This window comes from Coregonus clupeaformis, unplaced genomic scaffold (genome assembly GCF_020615455.1).
Source record: "Coregonus clupeaformis isolate EN_2021a unplaced genomic scaffold, ASM2061545v1 scaf0133, whole genome shotgun sequence".
In the NCBI taxonomy this organism is placed as follows: domain Eukaryota; kingdom Metazoa; phylum Chordata; class Actinopteri; order Salmoniformes; family Salmonidae; genus Coregonus; species Coregonus clupeaformis.
This window is the reverse complement of record NW_025533588.1, coordinates 82,328-95,061: the sequence shown is the minus strand read 5'-3', so window position 1 is coordinate 95,061 and position 12,734 is coordinate 82,328. Positions and strand designations below refer to the sequence as shown.

Below are 12,734 nucleotides of genomic sequence, written 5' to 3'. Positions count from 1 at the left end.
CTAGTACATCACTGGGGCCAAGCTTCCTGCCATCCAGGACCTCTATACCAGGCGGTGTCAGAGGAAGGCCCTAAAAATTGTTAAAGACTCGAACCACCCTAGTCATTGACTGTTCTCTCTGCTACCGCACGGCAAGCGGTACCGGAGCGCCAAGTCTAGGTCCAAGAGGCTTCTAAACAGCTTCTACCCCCAAGTCATAAGACTCCTGAACATCTAATCAAATGGCTACAGCAGACTATTTGCATGTGACAAATACAATTTGATTTAATCAGATTGGATGATATTTGGATGAAACCAGATCATAGTAGGATGACAAAAGAATGAAAAATGACTGTTGCTGGTATATCGATAACGTTTGACTATAAAGTTACTGGCTTCCTCCTCTGAATTCAGGAGGCGGGATTACTAAGGCTTTGTGTGACACCATATGAAGCCGGTCATTTTAATACACCAATGGTAATATCTTATTCTCTTACCTAATTCAAATAAGTATCGCCTTGAAGCCATCATCGCAGAAGGTGCGTTCGCAGAAGGGTGTGGTTTACATAGCTAGCTAGCTAGCTAGTTAGTCTACTGGTGACAAAATTTGACTGCAGGGTGTCAGCAAATATAATTCATGTTAGATGATTAGACTACTTTCAGGTTGAGTAACCATCTAACATTATGTTGTACTGAATTTCTACTTTAACTATGATATTGTATCATATATTTGTTTTGAATCACTGTCCGTCCTCAGTAGTCCCAGCTGTGACTTCGGATATTCTCCATCTTTTGCTCATACTTACTCTTAAAGAATCCACTCTGTGAACAAAGTCCTTGATTTAGTACACCATGAAAACAGATACGCACAGTTCTAATTGTTAACAATTAACAATTGTTAATTGTTACTTTGTTAAAATATAATTATAGTGATGATGTATGGTCTTAAAGACTGTAGATGAAATGCAGCAGTAGCTTAGTCTGGCATAATACACATTCACATGATGCATAACAATTACATAAAGAACCAATAAGAACCAGAAAATGAACCAGTAAGAACCAGGAAATGTACCAGTAAGAACCAGGAATGAACCAGTAAGACGCAATCAATTAACCAGTAAGAACCAGGAAATTAACCAATAAGAACAAGGAAATCAACTAGTTATTATGAACTAGGAAATGTACCTTCCACATGCAGATGACCAGCAAGGTAAGGATGAGGAGGCCTAGTAAGAGACTGGCCATGATGATGGACAGCTCAATGACTGGCTTCAGTTTGTGGCTTTGATGGGCCTCCAGGACAATCTGGAGAACATAGATCCAATTATGTAAGTGATAAACAACAATGCTGTGGATGTTATTCCTATTGTTCCACAAAATGAGTGCCTTTTGATATTTTAAGTAGGAATTATGCACCAATGTTGAATTTAAATTGATATTGAATAAAAAATACTTATATTCAATAAGTGCCCTTTAATATAGACCACATGGAGAATTCAATAAATCAGATTTTTTTATGAGGAAAGACTTGCTAAAGTGGCAAAATTAAGCATTCTGAAATGTCCCTCCGAGCACCCTCTGTGACTTCCAGGCAGATTGTAACCCACTTAACCCCAACATTTCTCCAAATTGTCACCATCATTGTAAAGCCTTAGTTATTTTGTTGCTTTAACAAAGTCATTTCTGAAGATTATTATTAATTTAATGTGATTAGTGATTCATTTTAAGGTAAAAAACAAACAAACAACCTGTCCCAAATTTCTAGGTCAACCCTGTTACGTGAACTGAACTCTCGTTTTAACATGGTGAAACTATTCCTTTTATAATATTTTTTTTCAAAGGAAATCATAGTGAGCTGAGCTTTTTCTATTGTTTTGGGCCATTTTCTGTTGTTTTGTGGTGGAAAACTGAGCATAACACGTACACCCTGTTACCCATAGATAGACAGGCTAGAAATGTAAAAATATATTAAATGTGGAACACAAGCATCCATTTCCCCTGTCACAAGGGGATTCATGGCTGATTTAAGATGAAAACATCAACCCTGTTTGTTACGGTCAACCCTGTTACTTTATTTGGCACTTAATAGGCACTTACTATAGTCATTTTGTTATTTAACATCTTGAGATGGGAAAACATGTTTTTTTATTAAGTTGAACATGTGCTCTTTATGATAGGATGTTAAAATTAGGTGAAGTCAAGTTACACATTTCAAAAGGCACCAAATTGGTAGAATGACCCAAATACATTGAAGATAACAGGCTATGTACAGGTTTGTAGCAACCCTAGCCTAGAGAAGCTTACAATCTCCCACAAGTGGGTTTACCCTATAGGAGCAGTGGTTAGCAAGTTTGCCTATGCTCTGAGAGACCTGGGTTTGATACCCACAAGGGACCCACAGTTGCCATTTACTCAGTAGATTTGGGGATTCTCATGAAAATATGAAGTGTTTGACTTACCACTGTAATGGGGTCTTCTTGTAAGAACCAAATAAATGGGTCCTTCTTGGGCGATATGACAGCAGTGGTCTCTAACAGCATGACACCATGTCTTCCCTTAGAGAGAGAGATGGGGGTAAATGTCACCTAAATACTTATTAATTTACGTAAAAACCTATACAATTAGTATACACTGCACAGTCCTCACCGGTGAGATGTTTAAAACTCCCGAATTCATTTCGACCTCCATTTCAATTGTGGCATCTTTCCCAATGTCCATGTCTCCAAGCTCACACACCGCGTACAGACACAGAGCATCCTCTTTCATACAGTACTGGACAAAAAGACAACGTCCTCCATCATACAATTGTTCATAGTTTTACTCATCAACGCCCAGTACTGATTTGAAATATGTACACAGTTAAATCCACATTTCTCCCATTGACATGAATGCATGATTTCAACATACTTTTCTGAAACTCAAACATACAGTATCTACAAGTTAGGATTTGTCCAATGGTGTACTGTGTTCTGGTCACAAAGTGGCTTCCAAGCAAAACATTGTAACAAACTTACTTACCATATGTCTTCTACTTCTTTTCGTGAAGAAGAAGAAAAGTTCATTCAAGGGATTGGAGTAGGGCAGATCACACTCATCCTCAATAACACTAGTCCAGTTGCTCACATTGGCCCGATAGGGTGTGCTAGTCCAATTGTTGTCAGTGGTACTGGAAGTATTAGCCGAATAATGGTGAGTGGTGCTGGATCTATTCGTCCAATAGCTGTCAGTGGTAGTTGTCACATTCAACCAAACACTGTCAATGGTACTGGCTCTCTGGCTTCCATACATGTTGCCATGTGTACTGCTGGTCCCATCAGTGGAGTTTCGAACGTAACACCACCCAGAAGATGACTGTGTGTGAGAGACAAAGTAATGTGAACACCAGGATAAGTCAGTTCTATACATACAGTGAGGGAAAAAAGTATTTGATCCCCTGTTGATTTTGTACGTTTGCCCACTGACAAAAGAAATGATCAGTCTATAATTTTAATGGTAGGTTTATTTGAACAGTGAGAGACAGAATAATAACAAAAAAATCCAGAAAGATACATGTCAAAAATGTTATAAATTGATTTGCATCTTAATGAGGGAAATAAGTATTTGACCCACTCTCAATCAGAAAGATTTCTGGCTCCCAGGTCTTTTATACAGGTAACGAGCTGAGATTAGGAGCACACTCTTAAAGGGAGTGCTCCTAATCTCAGCTTGTTACCTGTATAAAAGACACCTGTCCACAGAAGCAATCAATCAATCAGATTCCAAACTCTCCACCATGGCCAAGACCAAAGAGCTCTCCAAGGATGTCAGGGACAAGATTGTAGACCTACACAAGGCTGGAATGGGCTTGTGTAGACCATCGCCAAGCAGCTTGGTGAAAAGGTGACAACAGTTGGTGCGATTATTCGCAAATGGAAGAAACACAAAAGAACTGTCAATCTCCCTCGGCCTGAGGTTCCATGCAAGATCTCACCTCGTGGAGTTGCAACGATCATGAGAACGGTGAGGAATCAGCCCAGAACTACACGGGAGGATCTTGTCAATGATCTCAAGGCAGCTGGGACCATAGTCACCAAGAAAACAATTGGTAACACACTATGCCGTGAAGGACTGAAATCCTGCAGCGCCCGCAAGGTCCCCCTGCTCAAGAAAGCACATATACAGGGCCGTCTGAAGTTTGCCAATGAATATCTGAATGATTCAGAGGAGAACTGGGTGTAAGTGCTGTGGTCAGATGAGACCAAAATGTAGCTCTTTGGCATCAACTCAACTCGCCGTGTTTGGAGGAGGAGGAATGGAGGTGGAAACATTATGCTTTGGGGGTGTTTTTCTGCTAAGGGGACTGGACAACTTCACAGCATCAAAGGGACGATGGACGGGGCCATGTACCGTCAAATCTTGGGTGAGAACCTCCTTCCCTTAGCCAGGGCATTGAAAATGGGTCGTGGATGGGTATTCCAGCATGACAATGACCCAAAACACACAGCCAAGGCAACAATGGAGTGGCTCAAGAAGAAGCACATTAAGGTCCTGGAGTGGCCTAGCCAGTCTCCAGACCTTAATCCCATAGAAAATCTGTGGAGGGAGCTGTAGGTTCGAGTTGCCAAACGTCAGCCTCGAAACCTTAATGACTTGGAGAACATCTGCAAAGAGGAGTGGAACAAAATCCCTCCTGAGATGTGTGCAAACCTGGTGGCCAACTACAAGAAACGTCTGACCTCTGTGATTGCCAACAAGGGTTTTGCCACCAAGTACTAAGTCATGTTTTGCAGAGGGGTCAAATACTTATTTCCCTCATTAAAATGCAAATCAATTTATAACATTTTTGACATGCGTTTTTCTAGATTTTGTTGTTGTTATTCTATCTGTAACTGTTCAAAAAAACCTACCATTAAAATTATAGACTGATCATTTCTTTGTCAGTGGGAAAACGTACAAAATCAGCAGGGGATCAAATACTTTTTTCCCTCACTGTAACAGAGACATGGATCATGTTCATTAGGATAAACCAGGAGTCTTTAACCTTTTTTTGCCCAGGGACCCCCGCCTAGGCAAATTGGCAACACAGCGACCCCCATGATATGTTAGCAAAAAATAAACCTCATGTCTTTTCTTATCATCAGGTGAATGATAATGGCAAGGAGAAGTAATCAACATTTTAATATTCATCGATTTGGTAGATAGTTTTTCATTATTATGAATTCCCCATACAGGGCCGTCCGCTCATTAAGGCAGAATTAGGCTGCTGCCTATGGTGGCAGATTGACTAGGGCGACATTTTCTGAGCTAAACTGGCCAAGATGCACCTCCAACAATGAATAAAACCTCACATATTTCTGTCCAAATCCTATTTATCTCAACTAGTGGCATACAGGCTTTTTAGGCGAGCGCTGATGCCGCCCTGTGATAAGCAGTGCCCACTGTGATAAGCAGGGACTCCAAATATTTATCTTGTCCATTCCCAGTACGCCTCTCCAGGGTGCTGTTGGAGAGTCGGACGGGATGTTTATCTCCCCCCTGTTTGGAGTGTTCAGATGGCTGGATTTAGGACCACATGGACGCCACAGAGCGGGCTGACAGGCTCATGTGAAGGAAAGGCTTCTGGAAGGCTGGCTGGACAAGCACGGGAGAGTTGAGCCTAGTTCAGTGTGTATGTGTTGCGCTCTTTCACCGAGTTGTAAAAGCAAGCAGAGCAGAAACTGGCTACTCTTTAGTTGACTGATGTAGCTGGCAAGACAACAGCTGTTTAACTTTTTACAGTGCAATGTGAGTTTGTTTTTGTCAGTATGGCAATGTAATGTTATTGATCTGTCAGTTTCCCTAGCTAATACCCTACTTTTCACACTGACACAGTAATAAACAGCTCTAATGTTACAGGCTTCACTGTCTTGGTGCACAGTTGAGGTCTGCGCAAGACCAATTTCTTCATCCTGCTCCTTCCTGCACCGGCAGCTTTTCATACCACACCCTTTCTGCACCAGCTGGCTTCCTGTCCGACTCCCACCCGCTTCCGCAAGAACTGGTTCCAAACCCAACCGCAGTTCCGTAATGTTATTTTAGGCTTATGTGACACAGCTCACTTGCCAGTCATGGTCCCAGCAATTTTGCGCCCTATAGGCAATATGAAACGCACAAAAATAACATTACCTGAGATTCTCACATGGCCCTTATATCTTTATTACTGTGCTAGATCAGCCAATATGGTAGATGTAGTTTGAAGAGAGCAGAGTTTGAGAGACTTTCACATTTTCTTGATCTATTTTTATAGCCTACCTTTTAGGAGTGGGAAGATTTTCAGAGAAATATGGGTGATCAATATTTAGGACTTTCTAGGCAATGTAGTAAACTATAGCCTAATCATAGGCCTATTTAGGAAGTACATTTCCTTGGAACGATAACTGCCCCGTGTTTCTCCGCCCACGCATAGGCTATAGCCTACCTGGCTACTTAACTTGAAGCAACAAGAATGATGACAGCAACACTTGCTACGTTTTGCATAGGCCTATAGGATATAGCCTACCTTTTAGCAGGACGATTTGCAGGCAGAGACAAATAAATGGGTAATAAATACTTATTGAAAATGAAAAGGCCGCTCACCATTGTAGCCTAAATGATGTGCGCATTGTGCCTTTTTCCTTTTCAATGATGATACAGAATTTGTATTGAAAGTTAACTGCCACGTGATTCTCCACCCATGTACTGTAGGCAGCCTACTCTATTTCAATGAGACCACACATACTAGGCACACTTGAACGCTCATGCCCAACTAGGAGAGGTAGGCTACTGAAGTTGAAGCGGCTAATGCTGTGTGTGAATAATGCGAAAAAGATTTGCTTTTAATACAATAGGTAGGATAACGCATACAAAGCAGAAAGAGGACTGTTTCCAAATAATATGTGGGACAACAAAAATACACTGAACTAAAATATGAACACAACATGTAAAGTTTTGGTCCCATGTTTCATGGGCTGAAATAAAAAATAAATGTTTCATATGCACAAAAAGCTTATTTCTCTCAAATGTTGTGCACAAATGTGTTTACATCCCTGTTAGTGAGCATTTATCCTTTTCCAAGATAATCCATCCACCGGACAGTTGTGGCATATCAAGAAGCTGATTAAACATTACACTGAGGAGTATTTCTGTCTGGAATAAAGCCTTTTTGTGGGGGAAAACTAATTCTGATTGGCTGGGCCTGACTCCCCAGTGCCCTCCAAGGCCCACCCATGCCTGCACCCCTGCCCAGTCGTTTGAAATCCATAGATCAGGGCCTAATGAATTTATGTCAATTGACTGATATCCTTATATGAACTGTAACTCAGTAAAATAGTTGAAATTGTTGCATGTGCGTTTATCTTTTTGTTCAGTATATTTCCATCCCAAAGTCATCTGTCTGACCGCCCGCTCCCGCCCACAGACAGTGCCTCAATGATCTCTATTTGGACCCGCAGGTCCCGCAGGCATCCCATGGGAATGCAGACCTCTAGTACTCCTGAGTGGCGCAGTGGTCTAAGGCACTGCATCGCAGTGCTAACTGTGCCACTAGAGATCCTGGTTCGAATCCAGGCTCTGTCGCAGCCGGCCGCGACTGGGAGACTCATGGGCGGCGCACAATTGGTCCAGGGTAGGGGAGGGAATGGCCGGCAGGGTTGTAGCTCAGTTGATAGAGCATGGTGTTTGCAACGCCAGGGTTGTGGGTTCGATTCCCACGGGGGGCCAGTATAAAAAAAATATATATGTATTCACTAACTGTAAGTCGCTCTGGATAAGAGCGTCTGCTAAATGACTAAAATGTAAATGTAGTGCACAGTCAATACATAACACTATGCTCATCATGTCCTCTGCTCTTGTCCTTCTAGACCTGTCTGCTGCCTTTGATACTGTGAACCATCAGATCCTCATCTCCGGCGCGGCTCACTCTTGGATTGCGTCCTACCTGACCGGTCGCTCCTACCGCGTGGTGAGAAGCTGTCTCCGCACCACGTGCTCTCACCACTGGTGTGCCCCAGGGCTCAGTTCTAGGCCCTCTCCTATTCTCGCTATACACCAAGTCACTTGGCTCTGTCATATCCTCACATGGCCTCTCCTATCATTGCTACGCTGACGATACACAACTAATCTTCTCCTTTCCCCCTTCTGATAACCAGGTGGCGAATCGCATCTCTGCATATCTGGCAGACATATCAGTATGGATGACGGATCACCACCTCAAGCTGAACCTTGGCAAGACGGAGCTGCTCTTCCTCCCGGGGAAGGACTGCCCATTCCATGATCTCGCCATCACGGTTGACAACTCCGTTGTGTCCTCCTCCCAGAGTGCGAAGAGCCTTGGCGTGACCCTGGACAACACCCTGTCGTTCTCCGCTAACATCAAGGCGGTGACCCGATCCTGTAGGTTCATGCTCTACAACATTCGGAGAGTACGACCCTGCCTTACACAGGAAGCGGCACAGGTCCTAATCCAGGCACTTGTCATCTCCCGTCTGGATTACTGCAACTCGCTGTTGGCTGGGCTCCCTGCCTGTGCCATTAAACCCCTACAACTCATCCAGAATGCCGCAGCCCGTCTGGTGTTCAACCTTCCCAAGTTCTCTCACGTCACCCCGCTCCTCCGCACACTCCACTGGTTTCCAGTTGAAGCTCGCATCTGTTACAAGACCATGGTGCTTGCCTATGGAGCTGTGAGGGGAATGGCACCTCCATACCTTCAGGCTCTGATCAGTCCCTACACCCAAACGAGGGCATTGCGTTCATCCACCTCTGGCCTGCTGGCTCCCCTTCCTCTGCGGAAGCATAGTTCCCGCTCAGCCCTGTCAAAACTGTTCGCTGCTCTGTCAATATCAGTGAATGATACAAAGTTCCATCTTGAATTGATGGGTAGACCTACAGTAGCTACAGGACAGCAACTTAAGCTTAAAGCTAGTCTGGGATCTAGGAATAATTGTCATTTCAATTGATTATATTCTTGGATAAAATTATGTATAAATGTACACCAAGGTAATTCTTAGTCATGACTCATCATAGGAGGATCAGATGGTGAAAGGGGTCAAGCAGCCAGGGAAGACCAGTAAGTGACGGAGCTGAGGTGAATTTTTGCAGATACAACACTTCATTCTCTCTGTGCAGCAAACACTGGACAAGTCGGATGCTATTTTAAGGCAATCTGACAAATCTCCAATGTTGATTTACAAACTCTATCAAGGGTAGATAGAGGCTGTAAAACTAAAATGTGAGGAAGACCTGGTAGAAGCTATTGATGATGAATGGATACAGATATGTTTGAATGCCATGTATATATCAGACATAAATTACTGCAGTTTAAGACCATCCATAGAACATACTATATACTCAGAAATGTTATTCCTCTGCTGGAGGTGTAAAACACAAAAAGGGACATATTTGCGTAGGCTTGCTGAATTCTGGCAAAGAGTATGTTCTTTTATCTCAGTATGTCTACAGATTCTCCCTTCTCCCTGTTCTTCTTTGCTTGGAAATGTTGATACTGGAGACTGTTATCTGAAGAAACTATGTAACCAAGCATTTATATCAGCTAAGAAATGCATTGTCATTAATAGGAAGGTTGGTTATCCTCCCACAATGTCAAGTTATGTATCACTGGCTTTGATTTATTACAAGATTAAGGGTATACTGGGCAACTTTCATAAGGTCTGGATGCCTTATATGGAATACAGTATGACTAAAGGAGTCTGTATTGAAAACATGCCCACTGTAAGGTTCTGTATTTGTTTTCTTAGTTCACCTTGTGTTCTTGTACGTAGCCCTGTTTCTTTGTGTTCTTGAACGTAGCCCTGTATTTCATTTTTGTTCATTGATTTCACCTGTGTTAGTTACTCACCTGGTCTCATCAGCTCCTTATTTAGTTCATTTCTTTCTGTTTGTGCCTTGTGAGGTATTGTTTGTTTTGACTCTACTAACCCTTTTCCTAGCTCGTTTGTGAGAACCAGTTTTATCCTTCAGTCCTAGTTTTGTATCACCTGCCTGTTTGCCTACCTGTATATGACCATTGCCTGCCTATGACCACGATCTCTGCCTTCTGTGAAGGCGTAATAAACACCTGCCGTGCTCTGCGCGTGAATCTACAACTTTTTCTCCCTGAGTATTCATTACACCCACGTCAGGGTAGATACCTACAGTTGAAGTCGGAAGTTTACATACACCTTAGCCAAATACATTTAAACTCAGTTTTTCACAATTCCTGACATTTAATCCTAGTAAAAAGCCTTCCATAAGCTTCCCACAATAAGTTGGGTGAATTTTGGCCCATTCCTGCTGAAAGAGCTGGTGTAACTGAGTCAGGTTTGTAGGCCTCCTCGCTCGCACACGGTTTTTCAGTTCTGCCCACAAATCTTCTATAGGATTGAGTTCAGGACTTTGTGATGGCCACTCCAATACCTTGACTTTGTTGTCCTCAAGCCATTTTGCCACAACTTTGGAAGTATGCTTGGGGTCATTGTCCATTTGGAAGACCCATTTGCGACCAAGCTTTAACTTCCTGACTGATGTCTTGAGATGTTGCTTCAATATATCCACATAATTTTTCTTCCTCATGATGCAATCTATTTTGTGAAGTGCACCAGTCCCTCCTGCAGTAAAACACCCCCACAGCATGATGCTGCCACCCACGTGCTTCACAGTTGGTATGGTGTTCTTGGGCTTGCAAGCGTCCCCCTTTTTCCTCCAAACATAACGATGGTCATTATGGCCAATCAGTTCTATTTTTGTTTCATCAGACCAGAGGACATTTCTCCAAAAAGTACGATCTTTGTCCCCATGTGCAGTTGCAAACCGTAGTCTGGCTTTTTTATGGGGGTTTTGGAGTAGTGGCTTCTTCCTTGCTTAGCGGCCTTTCAGGTTATGTCGATATAGGACTCGTTTTACTGTGGATATAGATACTTTTGTACTGGTTTCCTCTAGCATCTTCATAAGGTCCTTGTTCTGGGATTGATTTGCACTTTTCGCACCCAAGCACGTTCATCTCTAGGAGACAGAAAGCATTTCCTTCCTGAGCGGTATGACGGCTGCATGGTCCCATGGTGTTTATACTTGCGTACTATTGTTTGTACAGATAAACGTGGTACCTTCAGGTGTTTGGAAATTGCTCCCAAGGATAAACCAGACTTGTGGAGGTCCACAATTTTTTTTCTGAGGTCTTGGCTGATTTCTTTTGATTTTCACATAATGTCAAGCAAAGAGGCACTGAGTTTGAAGGTATGCCTTGAAATACATCCACAGGCAGGGGCGGTGTGTTCATTAGGGCGATATGGGCGACGCACTGCCAAACGGGAAAAGCAAGGGATTTTTTTTCTAATCAATTATATCACGGCAACAGTAGTTATCAGTGTTCTAATCTAGACGTCTGATCTGCCACTAAATGTCCAATCAGGCTAAAGTCGTGCTTCAAATGGCCCCGCCCGTTTTGGGGCGATTTCAGTCAGGTTGAAAATCGCCCAGAAGTCTCTCATAGCCTCTCATGTAAAATCTTTTTTTTTCAAATATCAGAGCTTTCAATACAATCTCTATGGGTTTCTGAGGGCTTGCACTTACGCGCTTTCGTCATACGTAACATAACCATGAACGTAACTAAGAAAAGAGCGGGTAGCAGCGTCAATCAATTCACGTACTACTATCAAGATGGCTAGCGTTCAGTGCAACTCGATTGTCTCTTTGAAAGAAGTTCACATCAAAGACCATTCAAAACGAGCTACTGGAGTGTATGCTAGCGGTCATGAGGGAACATATTGTGGAGGAGGTGAAGTCGGCGAACTTCGTAGCTATCCAAGCTGACGAGACCACAGACGTTTCTACACAGACACAGCTGGTGCTGAGGTACAACCACAAAGTGCAGGAGCGCTTTTTTGAGTTCCTTCCCATCTCGGAATCAACCTCAGTCTCAATCGCCAGTGTGCTTTTGGAGAGACTGAACGGTCTTTTTGCCGACAACGAGAAAGTCAAACTCATTGCGCAAGCTTACGATGGAGCCAGTGTGATGAGGCGAGAGAAGGCTGGTGTGCAGCAAAAGGTACGTGAGCATTTCAAGAATGCCCATTACGTGCATTGCTATGTGCATCAGTTGAATTTTATCATGCAGCAAGCTACTTCTCGCATCAAAAAAGTAACTAGTAAACTAGTCCTCAGCATGGCTGATTTCAATGAGAAAGTCATTGACCGCTTTGCTGCATTGAAAGAGAGAAGAGAACAGTTTCAGTACAAGTAATGTAGCCTCTCTCTCTCTTTGTCCCTCCCTGTCTGTCTCTTTAACACACACATGCCCAAATCAGTTCACAGTTGATGTTGTTTAAAATAGTTATTTTTCATTTTTAAAAAAGTAAAACTTTTTTTTTTACAAATCTATACAATTGGCCAGAATATGGTTGTTCATATTTACAAATCTATACAATTGGCCAGAATATGGTTGTTCATTTTTACAAAGCCATACAGATAGCTGTGTTTACCTTTTCTAGAAATTATTTTCAAATTCTGTTTTCAGGCAAAATGTCTATCACTGTTCATTTTCACAAATCTATACAAGAGGGCAGAATATGGAAGTCTATAAAAATTTCCTATTACCAATAACTTGCATCAATGTTTTCAGTAGCCTCTATCAAAAGCTCCTGCTTGCTTGTTGTGAATTATGCTCAGGTGCACATATTTCCAATTCAACCATGAGGCCTTTTTGAAGCAAGTAATGTGTATATCAGTATTGACTTATATGCTGCCCCTGTCTTCATGTTGTTGCT

At 42.5% G+C, this 12,734-nt stretch overlaps 1 protein-coding gene across 1 annotated transcript in view; it reads right to left on the bottom strand.

Moving 5' to 3' along the window:
* Window positions 1-225: 225 nt before the first annotated feature.
* LOC121555926 (integrin alpha-4-like) overlaps window positions 226-12,734 on the bottom strand; it is a 32,226-nt gene continuing 19,717 nt past the window's right edge. Inside the window, exons 24-28 of the mRNA XM_045213637.1 lie at window positions 2,998-3,330; window positions 2,626-2,751; window positions 2,439-2,534; window positions 1,165-1,284; window positions 226-801 (exon numbers count right to left, since the gene is read on the bottom strand). The gene's annotated coding sequence lies outside the window, so the exon portion shown is untranslated. The remainder of the gene's footprint in view (window positions 802-1,164; window positions 1,285-2,438; window positions 2,535-2,625; window positions 2,752-2,997; window positions 3,331-12,734) is intronic.